Raw genomic sequence first — 12,231 nt, 5'->3', positions numbered from 1 at the left:
GGGGGGTTCCGGTAACCCCCCGGTACTCCGGTTTTATTCGAAACTTCTCCGGAACACTTCCGGTGTCCGAATATAGTCGTCCAATATATCAATCTTTATGTCTTGACCATTTCGAGACTCCTCGTCATGTCCGTGATCACATCCGGGACTCCGAACAAACTTCGGTACATCAAAATATATAAACTCATAATGAAACTATCATCGTAACGTTAAGCGTGCGGACCCTACGGTTCGAGAACAATGTAGACATGACCGAGACATGTCTCCGGTCAATAACCAATAGCGGAACCTGGATGCTCATATTGGCTCCTACATATTCTACGAAGATCTTTATCGGTCAGACCGCATAACAACATACGTTGTTCCCTTTGTCATCGGTATGTTACTTGCCCGAGATTCGATCGTCGGTATCTCAATACCTAGTTCAATCTCGTTACCGGCAAGTCTCTTTACTTGTTCCGTAATACATCATCTCGCAACCAACTCATTAGTTGCAATGCTTGCAAGGCTTATGTGATGTGCATTACCGAGAGGGCCCAGAGATACCTCTCGGACAATCAGAGTGACAAATCCTAATCTCGAAATACGCCAACCCAACATGTACCTTTGGAGACACCTATAGAGCACCTTTATAATCACCCAGTTGCGTTGTGACGTTTGGTAGCACACAAAGTGTTCCTCCGGTAAACGGGAGTTGCATAATCTCATAATCACAGGAACATGTATAAGTCATGAAGAAAGCAATAGCAACATACTAAACGATCGGGTGCTAAGCTAATGGAATGGGTCATGTCAATCACATCATTCTCCTAATGATGTGATCCCGTTAATCAAATGACAACACAAGTCTATGGTTAGGAAACATAACCATCTTCGATTAGCGAGCTAGTCAAGTAGAGGCATACTAGTGATGTTTAGTTTGTCTATGTATTCACACAAGTATTATGTTTCCGGTTAATACAATTCTAGCATGAATAATAAACATTTATCATGATATAAGGAAATAAAATAATAACTTTATTATTGCCTCTAGGGAATGTTTCCTTCAGTCTCCCACTTGCACTAGAGTCAATAATCTAGATTACACAGTAATGATTCTGACACCCATGGAGCTTTGGTGCTGATCATGTTTTGCTCGTGGAAGAGGCTTAGTCAATGGGTCTGCAACATTCAGATCCGTATGTATCTTGCAAATTTCTATGTCTCCCACCTGGACTAGATCCCGGATGGAATTGAAGCGTCTCTTGATGTGCTTGGTTCTCTTGTGAAATCTGGATTCCTTTGCCAAGGCAATTGCACTAGTATTGTCACAAAAGATTTTCATTGGACCCGATGCACTAGGTATGACACCTAGATCGGATATGAACTCCTTCATCCAAACTCCTTCGTTTGCTGCTTCTGAAGCAGCTATGTACTCCGCTTCACATGTAGATCCCGCCACAACGCTTTGTTTAGAATTGCACCAACTGACAGCTCCACCGTTCAATGTAAACACGTATCCAGTTTGCGATTTAGAATCGTCCGGATCAGTGTCAAAGCTTGCATCAACGTAACCATTTACGATGAGCTCTTTGTCACCTCCATATACGAGAAACATATCCTTAGTCCAATTCAGGTATTTCAGGATGTTCTTGACCGCTGTCCAGTGATCCACTCCTGGATTACTTTGGTACCTCCCTGCTAGACTTATAGCAAGACACACATCAGGTCTGGTACACAGCATTGCATACATGATAGAGCCTATGGCTGAAGCATAGGGAACATCTTTCATTTTCTCTCTATCTTCTGTAGTGGTCGGGCATTGAATCTTACTCAACTTCACACCTTGTAACACAGGCAAGAATCCTTTCTTAGCCTGATCCATTTTGAACTTCTTCAAAACTTTGTCAAGGTATGTGCTTTGTGAAAGTCCAATTAAGCGTCTTGATCTATCTCTATAGATCTTAATGCCCAATATGTAAGCAGCTTCACCGAGGTCTTTCATTGAAAAACTCTTATTCAAGAATCCCTTTATGCTATCCAGAAATTCTATATCATTTCTGATTAGTAATATGTCATCCACATATAATATCAGAAATGCTACAGAGCTCCCACTCACTTTCTTGTAAATACAGACTTCTCCAAAAGTCTGTACAAACCCAAATGCTTTGATCACACTATCAAAGCGTTTATTCCAACTCCGAGAGGCTTTCACCAGTCCATAAATGGATCGCTGGAGCTTGCACACTTTGTTAGCTCCCTTTGGATCAACAAAACCTTCTGGCTGCATCATATACAACTCTTCTTCCAGAAATCCATTCAGGAATGCAGTTTTGACATCCATCTGCCAAATTTCATAATCATAAAATGCGGCAATCGCTAACATGATTCGGACAGACTTAAGCATCGCTACGGGTGAGAAAGTCTCATCGTAGTCAATCCCTTGAACTTGTCGAAAACCTTTTGCAACAAGTCGAGCTTTGTAGACAGTAATATTACCGTCAGTGTCAGTCTTCTTTTTAAAGATCCATTTATTCTCAATTGCTTGTCGATCATTGGGCAAGTCAACCAAAGTCCACACTTTGTTCTCATACATGGATCCCATCTCAGATTTCATGGCTTCAAACCATTTTGCGGAATCTGGGCTCACCATCGCTTCTTCATAGTTCGTAGGTTCATCATGATCTAGTAGCATGACTTCCAGAACAGGATTACCGTACCACTCTGGTGCGGATCTTACTCTGGTTGATCTACGAGGTTCAGTAGTAACTTGTTCTGAAACTTCATGATCATTATCATTAGCTTCCTCACTAATCGGTGTAGGTGTCACAGAAACCGGTTTCTGCGATGTACTACTTTCCAATAAGGGAGCAGGTACAGTTACCTCATCATGTTCTACTTTCCTCCCACTCACTTCTTTTGAGAGAAACTCCTTCTCTAGAAAGGATCCATTCTTAGCGACAACTGTCTTGCCTTCGGATCATTGATAGAAGGTGTACCCAATAGTCTCCCTGGGTATCCTATGAAGACACATTTCTATGATTTGGGTTCGAGCTTTATCAGGTTGAAGTTTTTTCACATAAGCATCGCAGCCCCAAACTTTCAGAAACGACAACTTTGGTTTCTTGCCAAACCACAGTTCATAAGGCGTCGTCTCAACGGATTTTGATGGTGCCCTATTTAACGTGAATGCGGCCGTCTCTAAAGCATAACCCCAAAACGATAGCGGTAAATCTGTAAGAGACATCATAGATCGCACCATATCAAGTAAAGTATGATTACGACGTTCGGACACACCATTACGTTGTGGTGTCCCGGGTGGCGTGAGTTGCGAAACTATTCCGCATTGTTTCAAATGTAGACCAAACTCATAACTCAAATATTCTCCTCCACGATCAGATCGTAGAAACTTTATTTTCTTGTTACGATGATTTTCAACTTCACTCTGAAATTCTTTGAACTTTTCAAATGTTTCAGATTTATGTTTCGTTAAGTAGATATACCCATATCTGCTTAAATCATCTGTGAAGGTGAGAAAATAACGATATCTGCCACGAGCCTCAACATTCATCGGACCACATACATCTGTATGTATGATTTCCAACAAATCTGTTGCTCTCTCCATAGTACCGGAGAATGGCGTTTTAGTCATCTTGCCCATGAGGCACGGTTCGCAAGTACCAAGTGATTCATAATCAAGTGGTTCCAAAAGTCCATCAGTATGGAGTTTCTTCATGCGTTTTACACCGATATGACCTAAACGGCAGTGCCACAAATAAGTTGCACTATCATTATCAACTCTGCATCTTTTGGCTTCAACATTATGAATATGTGTATCACTACTATCGAGATTCATCAAAAATAGACCACTCTTCAAGGGTGCATGACCATAAAAGATATTACTCATATAAATAGAACAACCATTATTCTCTGATTTAAATGAATAACCATCTCGCATCAAACAAGATCCAGATATAATGTTCATGCTCAACGCTGGCACCAAATAACAATTACTTAGGTCTAATACTAATCCCGATGGTAGATGTAGAGGTAGCGTGCCGACCGCGATCACATCGACTTTGGAACCATTTCCCACGCGCATCATCACCTCGTCCTTCGGCAGTGTTCGCTTAATCCGTAGTCCCTGTTTCGAGTTGCAAATATTAGCAACAGAACCAGTATCAAATACCTAGGTGCTACTGCGAGCTCTAGTAAGGTACACATCAATAACATGTATATCACATATACCTTTGTTCACATTGTCATCCTTCTTATCCGCCAAATACTTCGGGCAGTTCCGCTTCCAGTGACCAGTCTGCTTGCAGTAGAAGCACTCAGTTTCAGGCTTAGGTCCAGATTTGAGTTTCTTCTCCTGAGAAGCAACTTGCTTGCTGTTCTTCTTGAAGTTCCCTTTCTTCTTCCCTTTGCCCCTTTTCTTGAAACCAGTGGTCTTGTTGACCATCAACACTTGATGCTCCTTCTTGATTTCTACCTCCGCAGCTTTTAGCATTGCGAAGAGCTCGGGAATTGTCTTGTCCATCCCTTGCATATTATAGTTCATCACGAAGCTCTTGTAGCTAGGTGGAAGTGATTGGAGAATTCTATCAATGACGCAATCATCCGAAAGATTAACTCCCAGTTGAATCAAGTGATTATTATACCCAGACATTTTGAGTATATGCTCACTGACAGAACTGTTCTCCTCCATCTTGCAGCTATAGAATTTATTGGAGACTTCATATCTCTCAATCCGGGCATTTGCTTGAAATATTAACTTCAACTCCTGGAACATCTCATATGCTACATGACGTTCAAAACGTCGTTGAAGTCCCGATTCTAAGCCGTAAAGCATGGCACATTGAACTATCGAGTAGTCATCAGCTTTGCTCTGCCAGACGTTCTTAACGTCGTCAGTTTCATCAGCAGCAGGCCTGGCACCTAGTGGTGCTTTCAGGACGTAACTCTTCTGTGCAGCAATGAGGATAATCCTCAAGTTACGGACCCAGTCCGTGTAATTGCTACCATCATCTTTCAACTTTGCTTTCTCAAGGAACGCATTAAAATTCAACGGAACAACAGCACGGGCCATCTATCTACAATCAAACATAAACAAGCAAGATACTATCAGGTACTAAGTTCATGATAAATTTAAGTTTAATTAATCATATTACTTAAGAACTCCCACTTAGAAAGACATCCCTCTAATCTTCTAAGTGATCACATGATCCAAATCAACTAAACCATAACCGATCATCACGTGAAATGGAGTAGTTTTCAATGGTGAACATCGCTATGTTGATCATATCTACTATATGATTCACGCTCGACCTTTCGGTCTCAGTGTTCCGAGGCCCTATCTGCATATGCTAGGCTCGTCAAGTTTAACCTGAGTATTCTGCGTGTGCAAAACTGGCTTGCACCCGTTGTAGATGGACGTAGAGCTTATCACACCCGATCATCACGTGGTGTCTGGGCACGACGAACTTTGGCAATGGTGCATACTCAGGGAGAACACTTTTATCTTGAAATTTAGTGAGAGATCATCTTATAATGCTACCGTCAAACAAAGCAAGATAAGATGCATAAAAGATAAACATCACATGCAATCAATATAAGTGATATGATATGGCCATCATCATCTTGTGCTTGTGATCTCCATCTCCGAAGCATCGTCATGATCACCATCGTCACTGGCGCGACACCTTGATCTCCATCGTAGCATCATTGTCGTCTCGCCAATCTTATGCTTCTACGACTATCGCTACCGCTTAGTGATAAAGTAAAGCATTACAGGGTGATTCCATTGCATACAATAAAGCGACAACCATATGGCTCCTGCCAGTTGCCGATAACTCGGTTACAAAACATGATCATCTCATACAATAAAATTTAGCATCATGTCTTGACCATATCACATCACAACATGCCCCTGCAAAAACAAGTTAGACATCCTCTACTTTGTTTGTTGCAAGTTTTACGTAGCTGCTACGGGCTTAAGCAAGAACCAATGTTACCTACGCATCAAAACCACAACGATAGTTTGTCAAGTTGGTGCTGTTTTAACCTTCGCAAGGACCGGGCGTAGCCACACTCGGTTCAACTAAAGTTGGAGAAACTGACACCCGCCAGCCACCTGTGTGCAAAGCACATCAGTAGAACCAGTCTCGCGTAAGCGTACGCGTAATGTCGGTCCGGGCCACTTCATCCAACAATACCGCCGAACCAAAGTATGACATGCTGGTAAGCAGTATGACTTATATCGCCCACAACTCACTTGTGTTCTACTCGTGCAAATAACATCAACACATAAAACCTTGGCTCGGATGCCACTGTTGGGGAACGTAGTAATTTCAAAAATATTCCTATGCACACGCAAGATCATGGTGATGCATACCAACGAGAGGGGAGAGTGTTGTCCATGTACCCTCATAGACCGAAAACGGAAGCGTTATATCAACGCGGTTGATGTAGTCATACGTCTTCACGATCCGACCGATCCAAGCACCGAAACTACGGCACCTCCGAGTTCTTAGCACACGTTCAGCTCGATGACGATCCCCGGACTCTGATCCAGCAAAGTGTCGGGGAAGAGTTCCGTCAGCACGACGGCATGGTGACGATCTTGATGTTCTACTATCGCAGGGCTTCGCCTAAGCACCGCTACAATATTATCGAGGAGTATGGTGGAGGGGGGCACCGCACACGGCTAAGAGAACGATCACGAAGATCAACTTGTGTGTCTAGAGGTGCCCCCCTGCCCCCGTATATAAAGGAGCAAGGGGGAGGGGCGGCCGGCCAGGAGGGGCGCGCCAGGGAGGAGTCCTACTCCTACCGGGAGTAGGACTCCCTCCTTTTCCTTGTCCAAGTAGGAGAGGGGGAAGGAAGGGAGAGAGGAGAGGAAGGAAAGGGGGGCGCCCCCCCCCTCCTTGTCCAATTCGGACTAGAGGGGGAGGGGGCGCGCGGCCTGCCCTGGCCGCCCCTCCTCTTCTCCACTTTAGGCCCATAAGGCCCATTAACCCTCGGGGGTTCCGTTAACTCCCCGGTAGTCCGGTTTTATTCGAAACTTCTCCGGAACACTTCCGGTGTCCGAATATAGTCGTCCAATATATCAATCTTTATGTCTCGACCATTTCGAGACTCCTCGTCATGTCCGTGATCACATCCGGGACTCCGAACAAACTTCGGTACATCAAAATATATAAACTCATAATGAAACTGTCATCGTAACGTTAAGCGTGCGGACCCTACGGTTCGAGAGCAATGTAGACATGACCGAGACATGTCTCCGGTCAATAACCAATAGAGGAACCTGGATGTTCATAATGGCTCCTACATATTCTACGAAGATCTTTATCGGTTAGACCGCATAACAACATACGTTGTTCCCTTTGTCATCGGTATGTTACTTGCCCGAGATTCGATCGTCGGTATCTCAATACCTAGTTCAATCTCGTTACCGGCAAGTCTCTTTACTCGTTCTGTAATACATCATCTCGCAACCAACTCATTAGTTGCAATGCTTGCAAGGCTTATGTGATGTGCATTACCGAGAGGGCCCAGAGATACCTCTCGGACAATCGGAGTGACAAATCCTAATCTCGAAATACGCCAACCCAACATGTACCTTTGGAGACACCTGTAGAGCACCTTTATAATCACCCAGTTGCGTTGTGACGTTTGGTAGCACACAAAGTGTTCCTCCGGTAAATGGGAGTTGCATAATCTCATAGTCACAGGAACATGTATAAGTCATGAAGAAAGCAATAGCAACATACTAAACGATCGGGTGCTAAGCTAATGGAATGGGTCATGTCAATCACATCATTCTCCTAATGATGTGATCCCGTTAATCAAATGACAACACATGTCTATGGTTAGGAAACATAACCATCTTCGATTAACGAGCTAGTCAAGTAGAGGCATACTAGTGACGTTTAGTTTGTCTATGTATTCACACAAGTATTATGTTTCCGGTTAATACAATTCTAGCATGAATAATAAACATTTATCATGATATAAGGAAATAAAATAATAACTTTATTATTGCCTCTAGGGCATATTTCCTTCACCTGGTTGTGTCCTCCAAGTTGGACCTGCCCATTCTGGCCCATCCGGATCACACATATATTGCACATTTGAACAGACCCTAGACTGAGGTCAACACACTACACTCCACTCTCTGTCTCCCTCTCTTCCTCTCCTTGTCCCATCTCATACCGATCTATGGCGAGCGACGGCAGTAGCACCGTCTCCAGTTGTAGATCCGCCACATATATCCTACATCCGGACAAAACAATGCAGAGCTTGGCAACGTAGAGGAGATCGCCCTCCGCATCACATACCGCAGAGCTTGGCAGCAGCAGCGGAAGCCCTGGTTCCATATCGGCCCCCGTCGACTCGCAACGCAGTGCGCGCGACATCTTCGCCCCCTCGCTTCGGCACCCAACTCCGGCCGTTTCACGCCCCTGCTGGTATGCGGGCCCTCTCCGCATGCTCTACCAGCTCCGGAGGGCGTCCCCGGCCACCGGTAGGTACTCGTGCCTTTGTCGGCGCCGCCGCGGACGAGGACGCACGAATCCAAAGCGTGGCCCGCATGCCACGAGCGACAACGAGGGAGGCAACGAGAGAGGTGTTGGCCGCACGCCAGTGGATCCAGAGACTCCGCCGCAAAAGCGGCAAGCATTCCAGCTCTCCATCAAGCTGTCAGAGCAAGAGGCAACGGCGGAGGGATGGGTCAAGCCCAAGGCGGCCCGGCTGGCCAGGAAATGGTGATTTCCTCCGCCCTTCTTCATCTCTTTGTTTTATCTAAACTAGCACAGATGCCCATGCATTGCAACAGGAGAAACTTTTGGCATAGATTCAAATATAGTGAGAATTGTTAGATCTTGTTCATTTCAGCAACTTGCTCTGCGCGCACGGGAGCGCTGGAAAAATTGAGCAGGTCAAGTCCACACACGGGCGACTCCACGGGCTACCGAGGAGGTGACCGCCGGGGCGCGGCCTTCCGCTGCGGCGGCTCGCCCGTGCGTTGGCGGCCGTTTTTGGGCACTGGTCGGATCAGATGAAGATGATGCGGACGGGGACGAAGAGGATCCCGGGGCCTCACCACCGTCGCCGACTCCATCGGATCTGATCTGTGAGTTCTTCAACTCTGGTTATGACGAAGACGAGGTGGCCACGACAGTCGACAAGGTCTTGCCGGTGGATGATCCGGCGAGGGTTTGGCTTCACGCGGACGGGAGGAAGGAGATGGTTAGACGCGTTGTTCACCGAGAACGGCGGCAACGGCGATCACGCCTTGGAAGGGCCCCCTACCTAAGGTACGTCTTCCGAACCATACACTTTTCAATTTAATTCGTCCAGATTCATGGACAATGGTTAAGAGGAAGAGGCAGGAGCGCCGGAATGTGGCCGGCCCGCTGCCAACGGCGGCTGCGGCGACCGTGTCGTCGATCTCTTCGATCGGGATCCGGGCGGCTCGAGACGGTCGTTTGAATTTGCTTCTTGGCCGAATTGGGCCGACTTTGTCGGTCTCTAAGTCGCAACTGGTTGGGCCGGAGATAGCCGGGTATGAGGCCCAGGCTATACCGAATCCCACTAGTTTTGCGTCTGTCGATACATGCAGGGACGAGATCGATTCTTGCCTTACGTACAAAGTCGGTCTTGGTCGTGCGCGTCGGATTCTCCCCCTTGGTGCCATGGCGGTCCGAGGGTCGGGTTTGCCTCCTGCGAAGAAACCCCAGGCGGTCGTCGCAAGGGACCGGACTGGGGATGAGCCGCCGCCGCCAGCGGGCGCAGGCCGTGGTGCTGCCGGCGCTGGCCATGGTGCTGTCGGCGCTGGGCGGGGCGCCGCCGCTCCTATTGCTGCTACGGGGCGGGGTGGCGGCATCGTTGGGCTCGGCCCCCTGTGCCCGTGGCGGCTAGGCCGCCCGTGGTTCTAGCGGGCAGAGGTGGGCTTGCTGGACCCCGGCCGACGGGGCCGACGCCCTCCGCGACTGCTGCTACAGGTCGGGGCGGAGCCAATGGCCCGAGGCCGGCTGTGGTCAACCAGACCCCTGCCGGCGGTCAGCCTCATGCCGCGCCTCCGCCTCACTACGCCGCGAGGCCGGCGCAAAATCGCTCGGGCCCAATGCAGACGAGGTAGAACTCGGCCGCTAGAGAATCCTTTGATCCGCCCCGAGGTCAGTGGGGGACGATGGTTATGATGCTTATGGAGATGAACAACATCGTGGCTCCTCATCCACGGGAGGCGGTCGTGGTTATGCCTGGCAGAGTGATGGGTCTGCTGAGAGACCTTTTCTCGGGCCTCCGGGTGGATTTGTCGAGGGAGCCTCCGGCCCAGATCACCGGCAAAGAGGTGGCTACCATGGTCACCGTGGTGGTCGGGGTGGTGGTCGTGAGAGGTACCGCAGACAGCCTCCGCCACCGGCAGTTGTTGACCATGCGGCATCTGCCGTGGTGACCGATCCCGTTCAGTCGACTGACCTTCCTAGCCAGGCGATGGATGTTGTGACGGCACTGGCCAACGTGGAGGTTCCTGCGACTAGGGCTACTGCTGAGGCAGGCGACGGGACTGATTCAGAGAGAGCGTCCAAGTGGGCGCGTAAGAAGGAAAAGATGTTATGCTATTGATGTGGTGAGAAGGGTCACTTCATTGCTGAGTGCGTGGCGGAGCTATGCGATTCGTGTGGTAAGCCAGCACATTCCACGGGGGATTGCCCGTTTCTGCGTGATCAGGTTCCGGCTCTTACAATGTATGGAGTATATTGTGCTGAGTTGATATTCTTTGAGTCCCCGGCTGCGAGAGAGATTCCGGAGGAGACGCAGAGTTTGACCACTGGGATTGTGAAAGCTACCCAGGGAGAGGTGTCTGAGGCTCAGATTGTGCGGAGGCTTCAGGAACTGGCTCCAGGTGACTTCCAGTGGGAGCTTGTCAGTATTGAGGCCAATGTTTTTAAGGTTGAATTCCCAACTGTGGATGATTTGCAGAGATTGCTGAGCTTTGGCTTATGCAGAGTCCCTGACACTAAATGCATTCTATAATTTCACGAGTGGAAGAAGGTGGAGCCACAGGGCAAGCCCCTTACTCAGGTTTGGTTGCGATTTTCCAGGGCTCCCTCTAAGCCTTTATAGGATGTTCGAGTTGTGGCTAGTATGGGCATCATGGTTGGGAAAACTGAGAAAGTGGATATGGCCTGTACCCGTGCTCATGGGGTGGCCCGACTTTTAGTGAGCGTTCTGGACATTGAGTTCGTCCCTGATGTGGTAAACTGGACTTATAGGGGAGAGGTTTTTCCTCTCGAGATCGAGTTTGAGGATGCAGATCTTTTTGCTGAGGCGATTAATGGGACTGATGTGGATATGCACGAGGATGACGACATCGCGGGTGCTAAGGGGGCACCGACTTATGAGGCTAGACGAGAGGGGTCTAATGGATCAGGCTCTGTTGCTCAGTTGCCCGGGGATGGGGCCGGGGTTGAGCCGGCACCATCTCCCTCGGTGCCTATGACTTCTCTGCGATTTGGGTCTTTTGAGCCAGCTTCTGCTCCTCCCAGGCTCTGGAGTGACCGGGTTGATTCTGATGATGTGTTTGAGTGCACACTTCCTATGTTGGAGTTTGATGCTGCTGACAGGCCCATGATCGGAGGCTTGGTGAGGACGCCCTCGGCGATGACCTTGGTTGGGGGAGGGGAGGTGGAGCCTGTGGTGGCTTCTCTTTCCCCTGCTCCCAGCGGTCGAGTTCACGGAGATGACGATTGATTCAGTGGTTGTGTTTGGGGGAGGGAGTCCGGGGCAGGTGACCTCGACCTCTTCCCCTCCTATCCTCGCGCCGGCGACGCCGACGACGATGACGTCCGCTGGCTGTGGGGGAGGTGGTCCGAGGCAGGTGGCCTCGGCCCCCTCTTCTCCGGCGGCGGCTAGGCCGGCCACTACTCCAGTTGCGCTGGGGGGGGGTCTGGGGCAGGTGGTCTCGATCCCCCCTTCTTCTTCGGTGGTCAGGATGGCCGCATCTCCTACGTCACCGGTGCTACCCTCTGGTCAGAGGGTTGGGGCGGGAGGAGGGCTCGGGCAGGCGGCCCCCGCACTTCTCTCTCCTGACTTACCTTTGGCCCAGGGCTTTGGTTTGGGACACTTGTCCGTGGGGCTTGGGAGCCTACTGCCACCTCCTCCGGTAACTTTGGTTGCCCTTTATGGGATTCAGCGCGAGGTTTTACTCGGGAGGAGGTCATTGCTTTTGGTGGGATCCCTGAC

Source organism: Triticum urartu, chromosome 3 (genome assembly GCF_003073215.2).
Source record: "Triticum urartu cultivar G1812 chromosome 3, Tu2.1, whole genome shotgun sequence".
NCBI lineage: Eukaryota > Viridiplantae > Streptophyta > Magnoliopsida > Poales > Poaceae > Triticum > Triticum urartu.
Note: the sequence above shows the minus strand (reverse complement) of the source record.